The sequence below is a fragment of the Phodopus roborovskii genome, unplaced genomic scaffold, assembly GCF_943737965.1.
Source record: "Phodopus roborovskii unplaced genomic scaffold, PHOROB, whole genome shotgun sequence".
NCBI lineage: Eukaryota > Metazoa > Chordata > Mammalia > Rodentia > Cricetidae > Phodopus > Phodopus roborovskii.
Genome location: NW_026126558.1, coordinates 19,648,410 through 19,660,688, shown reverse-complemented (window position 1 = coordinate 19,660,688; position 12,279 = coordinate 19,648,410). Strand labels below are relative to the sequence as shown.

The window sequence follows — 12,279 nt, the reverse complement described above, 5'->3', positions numbered from 1 at the left end:
ATCCCCGAATTCCCCTCCCCCGAATGAGTTATCATGGCATTTAACAACAGCAGAAGCAGTTTGGCTACTACCTCTACTAGGCAGAATGTTGGGGTGGTTTATCTCTTCTCTAAGAGTGATTCTGGATCTTGGGCAGTATTCATCCTTTTGTGCCTTCCTTGGGGAGTCTATTTTATTCAATAGTTAAGTTACAAAAAAGATGATTGATTTGAGTTCTGAGTTATTTAATAGGTGCCTTTAGTTAAGGAAAAGAAAAGGCAAGTAACAGTACTGTTAGGAATATTTACTGTTTCTCCTACCTAAAATCAGATGACAAGATATTTGAAAGGATATCTTTTTTAATTTGAGTTCTGCGATCAGAACTCAGCTTGAATGGAAGCTGATATTTAATGTGTATTTTTTTTTTAAAAAAAATGACTTCCTGTTTTCCATAGAAGCCTTTTTCTCCCATAGGAACTTCTTTGCAGACAAAAACCCCATATGCAAATTTGTGCTAGCTGTCTATGCTCTACCAATTTTGACATCCTCCTTCTTGTGTGGCTTCACTGATCTATGGAAACTAAGATCCCTGAAAGGCTCCTTCGGATCCCTTCCCTCCATCGCCTCTGCTCTTCCTTCCTTCTTACCAAGCACGGATACTCCACTCAGCTCCCTTCAGTCCTTGATGGCACCTCTTGTAATGTAGTTTTACTTGTTTGGGTCATGACAATGAATGCAGCTGTCATTTGATTTTTGTTTCCATTGCTCTAGGATCTGTATCAATTCCATTAGGCAAATTAGATTCTATTGCATTTTTTAACTTCTTTATTGAATCTTTGGGGTTTTTACATCATGCACCCCAATTCTTTGCTCCTCCTGGTCACCCCATATTCCCCCCTCATCCCTGTTGCATCCCCCCACCGTGGAAGAAAACAAAACAAAGTAAGCAATCAAGCAAACAAAAGCAAGAACAATAACAACAACAAAAACCCATTAAACCAAACATAACAACAATGAAAACCTACATTTGAAACAGCAAGATCTTTGCTTCTTCTCTCCTACCTCTCCATCACCTTTTCATCTGTCCTGATGGCACTGGAGGCTTCAGTGTGCCATATAGTACACCCCTTTGTCACATCAGCTTGGCTAGCAATTGTCCATTGCAATGAGGTCTGGTTCAAGGCCTCTGGTTTTTGGTACACCTTCCTCACTAGATCTTTACCAGAGCTCTTCTGGGGTATCCGGTGTCTTGGAGATCTTGTAGCATCCCTCCATAGGACCAGTTCCTTCACAAGCTCCTATAGGACCTAGATGTGATAGATGCTAGGATGGATCAACCCAAGGCCAATTTGTGGGTCTGGATGTTAACCAGTCAGTCAGGTAAGATTGAGCCATTGGAGCTACCCACCTCAGGTGCAGTGTTTGGTAGAGTCAGCTCCCCTACATGCATGCCCTCATGGTAGGTTTATCCTCACCTGTGGTGAGCGGTGGGGGCCCTCACTCCCCTCTGATTTTATCTTACTTTATTCCTAAAGCCTCCTCAGGGGTCACTGGCCACAGACATCAACACAGACCCCAGCTGCAGCTGGACCATGGTCCCATACATGGTCTTTTGCCACAGCTTGGGCCAGGATGACATCTTGGCTCTGGGTAGAGAGAATGGCCATTCAGGTATGAATGGTTCTGGTAGTCGTGTGGTCACTGGACACCATCAAGGCCTCAGGTTGCAGACCCAGCCCTGGGCCTTTATGTGACCATTAGTGGTACTGTAGGACCCAGACTTCAGGTCAAACCCCAAGCCGCTGTGGGACCATGGACCCCAACATGGTCCTTAGCAGCAGCTGGGTCTGGATGTCACCATTGCCCCCAGCAGCAGTTCCTAAGACACTAACTTGACCCTTGATCTTGGGTGTCTCCATGGCCTGTAATGGTAGCAGGAACATCTGATATAGGCACAGACACTGGCTGCAGTTGGACCCATTGGGTAGCAGCACAGGCCACTCAGATACAGATGTATCCTGGTCCTCAGTCACTAACTCTGACTCAGGTTGCTGGATTGACCCCAGGCTTCTTCTTCATGGTGCCTGGTGGCAACTGGAGTCATATATGTCAATCTGGCCCCTGGCCCCTACAGGACTGCAGATCCATACATAACTCTCAGTGGCAGCCTGTGCCTAGATGACACCCTGGCCCTGGGTAGTAGCATAGACACCCCTGTCTATATGGTCCCTGTTGTGGCTTAGCCCCTCTGATTCCACTCCAGCCAGAAGCTCTGGCCTAGATCCCAGTACTCTGTATGGGCCCTAGTGGTAACCTGTGCCACAGAGTTCAATGCAGACCTCAGCTGCAGCTTGGCCACAGACCAAGACATAGCCTCAGGCAGCAGCTCAGCCTGGTTGACATCCTTGTTCTAAGTGGTGGCACCAGACACTCAGATATGGCTCTGTCAGCATCATGGCCCCTGGACATCAATAAGGCTGCAGGATGCAACCCAGACCCCAGGCTTCATGTGGCCTTTGGTGGCACCATGGGGACATGGATATTAATATGGACCTCAGCTGTATTAGAATCTTGGGCACAGATATGGTCTTTAGTATCAGCCTAGGCCTGGATGTTACCATGGCCCAGGAGGCTGCAAAAACTATCAAGATCCATATAGCCCTGGTGGCAACATCACTCATGAACCTGATCTTGGACCCCTGAGTGGCCCAGCCCACTGGAGTCAGCATGGCACTCAACAACAACAGGAGTCATGGGTGTATACACATACCCTGGCTACTGTAGGACCAGAGACCCACACAGGGCCCTTGGTAGCCACCTGATCCAGATATCGCCATGGTGACTGGTGGCAACCAGACTTTCCTCCTTAGCCTACTCCTCACTGCACTCACTGTGGACCCAGGTGGCAAGCTGGCCTCTAATATCTTCTCAATCCTCTATGTTTACCTTTCTTCCTCTAATTCTTCCAATATTCCACCCATTGTTTACTTAAAATGAGAGGCCCATATGCCCATCATCTTTGGGGACTGGTTGGGCCCCCGGTTGACTTCCCACCAGCCCGGACTGAGCTGGCTTTCTTCTGTTTGCTGGGAAGATCCCAGCCAGCACAACTTTTATTGATAGAAACAGTGCCACTAAGATTGTTGTATATGTGAGCCTGGTGTATACACAGCTGCGTTATATTGTATAGACCATGTTCATCTGGTAGTTGACTTACTGGATCAGAGAGTATGGGCACGTTCAACTTTTCTAGAAAGACCAAATGTACTTTCTAGTGCACCTATAGTGGCTTTTACTTTCACTCACAATATACCTGAATTCCTTTTATTGGACATTCTGATAATATATGTTGGGGCTTAAAAATAGTTGTCAATATTGTCTGCCTGAAATGGTATCTTTGACGTGCAGTTTCTATGTATGTTGATGAATATTTTTAAAAAATCTCTAAAGAGATTTTTCTCTTTGCCAGTGTTTCTCTTTGCTTATGTTATCGTATCAATTGTATTGATTTGTGTGATGTACTGAAATATCCTGCATAGGAAGAATAATTTTCTGAGAGAGAGAGAGAGAGAGAGAGAGAGAGAGAGAGAGAGAGAGAGAGAGAATGCATGTATGTATATATACAGGTATAGAAAATCTTTTCTTAGTATATGATTTATCTTAATTTTATGCTTTTTTAAATAAATAGTTCTTAATTTGAATATGAGGCAGTTAGCAGTCTTCCCCCACCCCATTGTTGATTTTTGCCTTTGTTTTACCTTTCTTTCCTGTTTTTGAAATAGGGCCTCACTGTGTGGATCAGACGAGTCTTATGATTTTGACTTCTCTATGTAGTTTCAGGCTGACCTACTGACTTTGCCTTCAGAGTCTTAAGATTATAGACGTGTACCACCATACCATGCTCAATCTTTCTGTTTTTTTTTTCATATAAGAAATACTATTCTGCTATCTGTTATAAAACTTATGTTATAAATCACCATGTAAAACTTGTGTAATTTGTCTTTCATATTTAGGACTGTACTCTACCTGGCAGTGATTTCTCTATATATTATACAATAATGTTTCCTCTTTTGTTGTTGGTACTTGTATTACTTCAAGTTTTTGATTGTGTGTGTGCATGTTGAAGCTACAGGTTAATCTCATGAGTCATTCCTCAAGTGCTACCCAACATGTATTTTGGCTAGGAAGGTCAGGCTGGATAGATAGTATGCCCTAGGCATGGGATAACAAGTGTGTCACCATTCTTGGCTTTAAACAAAACCAAGCTGTGCTTTCTGGGAATCAAACTCATGTTCTTACACTTGCAAGGTTAGCACTTGCTATTTCCTAGCTCTGCTTCCTCTAGTCTTTAATAATTGTTGGTATTTGAAAGAAGATTTTGGGTTGTACATCAGACTCATATATACAAAAAAAAAAAAAAAAAAAAAAAAAAAAAAAAAACTTCTTAGTGCCATTGTTTGTACCAACGAAAAATGCAACAGATTCTAATGGAATTAATATATATCCTAGAGCAATGGAAATGAAAACCAGATAACAGCTGCATTCATTGCCATGACCCAAACAAGTACAACTACCTTACCAAAGGCAACATCTAGGCTTCTATCTTGGCTTTAATAATGGTTGGCATTTGAAAGAGGATTTGAGCAGGTACATTCCCCAGAATGAGTTCTTCTTTATGAGTATAGTGGCAATCTTTTCTCTTTGCTTTCCCATATGCATTTCATGATAACTTTTTGTTATTACAAGATGTCACAATCAAGGCAACTTACAGAAAAGTAATTTATTTGGGCCTATCATTCCAGAGAGTTAGAGTCCATGATGGCAGAAGGAAGGCATGGTGGCAGGCACAGGAAGGTAGGAGCTCACATTTTGAACCACAAGCACCAATACAGAACTGAAAATGGCAGTTCTCGAAGCCCTTCCTTTAGTAGGCCCATGCCCCCTAAGCCTCCTCAAATAGAGCCACCAGCTGTAGACTAAATATTCAAACGACCAAGACTATGGGGAGCATCTCATTCAGACTACCACATTCCATTCCATGGGCTCCATAATATTGCAGAATATTATTTTAAGATGTGTTACATTTGTTTATGCTGTGGAATGTTTCTCTAATGATGCAAAGATGTGTTGCATCTTTTGGTTGCAGTTGTTTAACTCTGAGAAGCTGTGTTACTTTGCCTGTCTAAAGCACCTGATTGGTCTAATAAAAGCTGAATGTCCAATAGCAAGGCAGGAGAAAGAATAGTCAGGACTGGCAGGCAGAGAGAATAAATAGAAGGAGAAAAAGAAGGAGAAAGAAAAGGAGGAAGACACCAGTGGCCAGCCACTCAGCTACACAGCAAGCCATGGAGTAAGAAGTATACAGAATAGAGAAAGATAGAAGCCCAGGGGCAAAAGATAGGATAATTTAAATTAAGAAAAGCTGTAGTGAGATATTCACTTTGTCTGCTTCTGTGGCACTGACCTCTTTTTGGATCTTCCAGTCCCACCTATCTGGCTTTCCTGTTGGCCAACAGTGCTTTATTCATTAACCAATAAGAGAAACATATTTACAGAATGACATCTCCCATCAAAAAGCTGGCAAGAAAGTCGTTAAGCTGAGGCTAGACATTTATAATAAGTCTCCATGAGTATTTATTTGGGTGCTGGGTGGCAGACCCCCCAAAAGAGCAAATAAATAAGTGGCAACACATATCATAATGAAAAATGTTTTTCATACAATTTCAGAAGTCCCCATAATCTCTCACAGTCATAACACTGTATAAAAATCTAGACTCTTCAGAGACTCCAGGCAATTTCTTAATTGTAAACCCCTGTAAAATAAAAAGGAAAATTACATACTTCCAATATATAATGGTATAGAATATACATTATTATTCTAACATGGAGGAATGAAGTCATAGTGAGGCAATACTGGACCGAATCAAGACCACACTCGGTAGGCAAACACCAGCTCACAGTCATATTAAGGGGCTCAGGTGACTCTGCCCTTTCAGCTTTGCTGCCTGCAACACACTTTTCTGTTTTGGCCCAAGTCTGCGCTCTGCATTCAGCTCTCCGTGGCCAATTTCCCACAGCTGTGGCACCTCTGCTATCATGTAGTCCCCAACACAATCCAAGCCTTACTTCCTCAGCTTCACAGTGACCTCTCAAGGCCTTTACACAAGAACTTCCCTGCCATACACTGCCTGGCCTCCCTTGCTCTCTGAAAGTGTGGAAGAAGATTCCACATATTTCTTTATGGTTGACTTTCAAAGCTCTCACCATATGGTTGACACTGCTCAGTTCAGCTGCCCACTCAGATGGACCTTGTTCTCCTTGACCTGCATTTGCAGCAGATTTTGTTTGCTGTTGCTTTTTAGGGACAGAAAAGCCCTTCTGCATTTTCCTTTCATAAGCTGGACCACTGTCCACTGTGTGGATTTTTTTTTTAATCTCAGGGAATCCTTCCCTTTATTCCCTTCATTTTAATCAGGGATCTCCATAATGGCTCTAATCTCTTTAACAACTACAGCCTCTCTTCCAACATAGGTCTTGGCTGTATTTCTGTCTGTCTCATTTGCTCTTTTTCACTATTGACCTGTATAGGCATGCTTACTAATAAAGTCAATAGTATGTTGTCTTGAAATTTCTATTGTCAAAAAATTTAGTTCATTACTTTTAGATTCAGTCTCAAGCAAGTTCTTAGGATATGGGCAGAAAAGAAGCCTCATTTTTTGCCCCTACATCACAGGAACAGTGATGGCTATCCAAGCTGCTAATATTGCTATCCTCTGAAACCTCTTGTGATGGCTCTCCGTAATGTACATAGCTCTTAGCACTATTGTATTCCAAGCTCCCACTAGGAATGCCCTAAGGTTCTACATACAGTATCCAACTACTTTTCTAGTTCAAGGTCCCAAAGTCTTTCATATCATTCAAAAAAGAGTGTGGTCAGGTTCTTTGCAGCAATACTCACTACTGGCACCAACTTCTATATTAGTTAATCGTCATTTCTGTGATAAAATGGCATGATCTAGGCAATTTATAGGAGAAAAGGTTTATTTGGGACTGACGTGGTTTTTGAAGCCTCAGAACTTGTCCCCGGTGACATATTTCTAGCAAACTGTACCTCCTAAACCTACCCAAATAGTGCTACCAACTGGGAACCCCAATATTCAAATACCTGAGACTGTGGGAGCTGTCCCATTCAAACCACACTTGTTAGGTTCAAAAGAGGGGCTTATTAAATTTTTGAAAATATATAAATGTAAGGGATAATTGCTCTCCATTAAGCATAGAACAATTCTGTCTTTAGATATGCTTTTATACATTTTTCATTCATTTATACTGTTCTTGGTGTATTTTAATCAAAGCTTATATTCACGTCTTTTTTTGTTCATATACTTATTTGATATACTTTAAAGCAAGAGAGTCTAGGCATGTGGGTCAATGGGGAAGCACTTATCTGGTATGCACAATCCCTGGGTTCATTTCTTTGTACCATTAAAAGGTAAAGAAAGAGAAGGGAGGCAGGCTGAGTTGGTTTTTATGGCTTAGTTTTTTTTTTTTCTCATTGTTTTCCTATTTTCTTCTGTCTGGCTGTGATAGGAACACTATGTAAGCTCATCCAAGTGTTAGGACTTGGATATACACTATGTGGACTGGTAGGTGTTCTTTCTGCACTTGAATTTGTGTGTACTCTGTAAAGCGTGTATTCTGCTCCTGTATAATTTTGATTAAGTCTAATTGGTTCAGTTCTGTGTATCCCTCTTTTCTTTCCATGCACTCTGCCTCTTGTCTTCTTTCTTGGCCTACAAAACTACAAATTTGAACCCATTAACTTATAACTTCTCTTACCCTCTCACCACCTGTAAGCACACTGATCTACTCTCTATTTCTATGCATTTGAAATATACATACATTTTAGACGCCATATAAAATGAGATCATATAGTCATATAACAGTTTTCATTCTGTATCTGGTTTATTTCATTGGCTAGATGTTCTCAAAAGTTCATTTTTGTTATAAATGTGATTATTATCATTTCCATGGTAAAACCCATTATTTTGTACAATTAACATACTAGGATTATTTTTTTAGAGATACAAAGTTGGGAGTGGATAGGGAGGTGGGAGATAGATCTGGGAGGAATTAGGGGAGGTAAATATCGAAAATACATTATGTGGAATTATCAAATAACCAATATATATTTTAAAATGTCAAAAACTTATCATAGAAGAGCATTTATGATAGCCTTTCCACTATTGTTCAAATTGTTAGTTGGGGTCAGTCTTGTAGGTCTCTGGACATTTCTCTAGAGTCAGTTTTCTCTTTAAACCCATAATGGCTCCCTCTTTTATTCTCTCTCTCTCTCTCTCTCTCTCTCTCTCTCTCTCTCTCTCTCTCCTCTCATCTATTTCTCCCCTGACTCAATCTTCCTAGTCCTATGTGCTTTCCTCTCCTTTCCTCTTTCTCCTAGCTCCCTCTCCATTCCATGCACCCCTTCTCAATATGCTAAGGAGATCTTGTTCCTTTCCCCTTCTGTGAGGGACCTTGTATGAATCTGGCAGTGTGAATTGTAGGCTGGCGATCATTTGCTCTAGGTCTAAAATCCATATATGAGTGAGTACATACTATGTTCCTCTTTTTGTGATTGGGATAACTCATTCAGGATGGTTACTTCAAGTGCCATCCACTTGCCTGAGAATTTCAACATTCCATTGTTTTTTTCTGCAGAGTAGTATTCCATTGTGTAAATGTGCCACATCTTCTTTATCCATTCTTCAGTTGAGTGGTATCTAGGTTGCTTCCAGGTTCTTACTATTACAAATAACGCTGCTACAAACATAGTGAACTTATCCAACATCATAGAGCCCTCATCTAATAGCTAATGGAAACAGATACCCATAGCTAAACACTGAGCTTAACTGGAATCCAGATGCAGAGAGGGAGGACAAGACCAGGCCACAGAAACCCACAGAGACAGCTGCTCTGAACAAGGAGGAGCTAATGGGCCCTCAGACTGATAGCTGAGAATCAAGCATTGGACTGACTCAGACTCCCTGAACATGGGTCTCAGTTAGAAGGCCTGGGCAGTCTAAGGTACTTCTGACAGTGGAACCAGGATGTATCCCTGGTGCACAAAATGACTTTGGGAGCACATTCCCCATGGAGGGATACTCCCTTAGCCTAGAGGCAGGAGGGAGGGCCTAGGCCCTACTCCAAATGACTTGACAGATTTTGTTGACCCCTCTTGGAAGGCACCACCCTCCCTGTGAAGTGTTGGGGGGAATGGGATGGGAGGGAGGGGGAACTGGTATTGATATGTAAAATAAGAAAAGTAAATAAATAAAAAAGAAACAATCTCCAATAAAATAAATACATTAGGAAAAAATGTCAAAAATTAATAAGGAAGCAGAGTGTAAAAATCATATTGTTCAAGTTTGATCGAGGTTTATAATTTCTTTTCTTCATCCATCTATTGACAGAGATGTCAGTTGTTCCCATATCTTAACTATTATGAAGAGTGCAAGTATTTATGCAAAAGTATATAGTTTAGTTGCTTTTATTGTTTTTCTTTTTTTGTTTGTTGTTTTGCTTTGCTTTCCAAGACAGGGTTTCCTCTCTGTTGCTTTGTAGACCAGGCAGGCCTTGAACTCACAGAGATCTGCCTCCCAAGTGCTGAATTTAAAAGTGTGTGCCACCACTGCCCAGCTCACTTTAGCCCTTTTAAAGAGAGGCAATATCTCAGGGCTTGATAAGGCACTCTGTAAAACTAATAGACATTTTTAACTCTTTGAAACATTTTCTGTAGTGACTAAAATTCTTAATTTTGACCATGAGCAGTTAAGGTAACAAAGAAGAAGTGGGTTTTTTCAAGTTAAATAGCATTCACCTGTTTTATACTTTAAGATCTTTGTCTGATGCTGATGAATTAAATACCTGTATCAGAGTATGTGCTTACTAGTGTTGCTTCATCATCCTTGGGCACCACTTTCCAAATGGCAGTCTCCACTCTTCTCATTTAGTCTCCAAAATGCATCTCACAGTCTCACCACCAGTGTTCCCAAATTATGCTTGTCTCTTAATTGGACTCATGGAATCAGCTCTCTCTCCACTTAGCTACACTCTTACCTCCTAAAGGTCTATTCTCCAGGTAGCAGTTAGAGGCATCCTTTCATAATCATTCGGTTTCGTTTCAGCTACCAGGGGCTGTTCTTACCTCTAAGGGTTCTTCAACTTCATCCTCATTCAACTCCCAACAACATTAACCTTCTTGCCTTTCCTTAAGACGAGCTACATTTTAGACATTTTTATTGTTTCTTTTGCTTGGACCTTTCATCTAGATATTCTTAAGTTGTCATCCTTATTCACCCTGTGTTCAAGTCATTCTACAAAGTACTACCAAGGTGGCAGGTCTCTGCTTGCTCACATAGTTACTCTGTCTTTAGTGCTGGTACATGGAGAGAAGCATCAAGACTGTTCTGGAGACCAAGTGAAGATTTCCAGCAGATTCCTATCTGTTTATGGTGACAGTACAGGTGTCCATTCTTCACAGAATGTTTTATGTCTCTTAAGTAACAGTTTACTATCTAATATGTGTTATCAGTTACATTATTAACAGAGTTACTGGAAGACTCACATTTTGTAACATCCTTATAGTGAATGTATACACTTGCATTATAGAATATATTATTTATGATTTCATTCTGTTACTATTCTGATTTTACCTAATTTGTTTTAGATTTAATTTAATTTAGATTTAATCTGCATTCTTTTTGGAACAATTTATAGTGTAAATAAATAAACCAATAAGGTAACAGCATTATCGACAAAAGTTTAACTGCCAAAACAGTCAGTTCTGTCTGTAGATATATCTGCATTTAATGGTTTAATGGAAGAAAATTTGGCTAGTCAGGGCACTGGACTTCTGTGACATAGTTGTTAAGCAACCCTTTCCTTCTCCCCCAGATCCACTGCTTTTTCATTTTCCTTCAGAAAAGAGCAGGCCTCCTAGTGATAACAACCCAACATAACACAATAAGATGCAATAAGAATAGGCTGGATGAGGCAATCCATAGGAGGAAAAGGGTCCCAAAGGCAGACGAAAGAGTCAGAGACACCCCCATTCCCATTGTTAGGAGTCCCACAAAAACTCCAGGCTAAACAACATTAGCACATATGCAAAGGACCTAAAAGACCCATGCAGGCCCCATAGTTGAGGCTTCAGTCTCTATGAGTCCTGCTTAGTTGATTCTGTGGGCCATGGTCTTCTGGTATTCTCAACCCAAATAGTAAAACAACAACCTAGTTATGAATAGGTCAAAAGAAAGACTGAACTTCAGCACCTAACTGCATTAATTTAGATGGATATTCTGCTTCAGTGTCATGCCTAATAAATAGCAAACTTCTGGCTCTATTGGCTAATTGATGTTGAGAGAATTAATGACCAGTGTTGTGATTCATGTTACTTTGTTGTTATTGGAGGTAGTGGTGGGGGTAATGTATGTGTGTGCACACATATGTGTGAGTATGCCCAAGTGCATGTGTGCGTGCATGAGTGTGTGTGTGTGTGTGTGTGTGTGTGTGTGTGTGCTTCCCTTCTGTGGTTTGGCTGGTGTAAGACTATTTATTGCCTGTATTTTTGTGGGTGTGGCAAACTTCCTTGGGTTGGAATTTTCCTTCTAGTACCTTCTGTAGTGTTAGATTTGTGGATAGATGTTTCTAGTTGGCTGTCATGAATTTTTTTCTCCATCTATGGTAATTGAAAGTTTTCTGGGTATAAATTAGTCTGGGCTGGCATCTGTGATCTCTTAGAGTTTATAAGACATCTCTCCAGGGTATTCTGGGTTTTAGAGTCTCCATTGAGAAGTTGGGTGTAATTCCGATTGGTCTTCCTTTATATGTTAAAAATATGGAACACTTCACAGATTCTGTGTCATTCTTGAGCAGAAGTCATGCTATATATTCTCTGTATCCTTCAAATTTTAGTATATGTGCCTCCAAAGTGAGCACTGTTCTTACCCACCTGGAACTTCCTTTTCTATCTATCAAGGGAAGAGAGTAATATGACCTGCTTCCTATTACACCAAAATCCATGCAGTATATGAGGTGGCATTTATAGGCTCTAATAAACTTACTCATCGGTGTTGTGACTTTATGCCAGGGTCAGTTCTAAATGTTTGAAATAGTCAAGAAAAGACATAAATCTGCTGCTTTCAAAGCAAGTCCATTTCCTAGGAAGCTGCCTGTGGTTTTGGTTGAAGTGTGAAGGCTGTTGTATGCCATGTTACACTTTTCAAAGAAGAGAAGTGTATT

The 12,279-nt window shown here is 40.8% G+C and overlaps 1 non-coding gene across 1 annotated transcript; it reads right to left on the bottom strand.

Annotated features, from left to right (window-relative positions):
* Positions 1–11,869: 11,869 nt before the first annotated feature.
* LOC127234775 (U6 spliceosomal RNA) lies at positions 11,870–11,976 on the bottom strand. The gene has a single exon (XR_007835599.1). It is a non-coding gene; the product is annotated as a U6 spliceosomal RNA (small nuclear RNA).
* Positions 11,977–12,279: the final 303 nt, after the last annotated feature.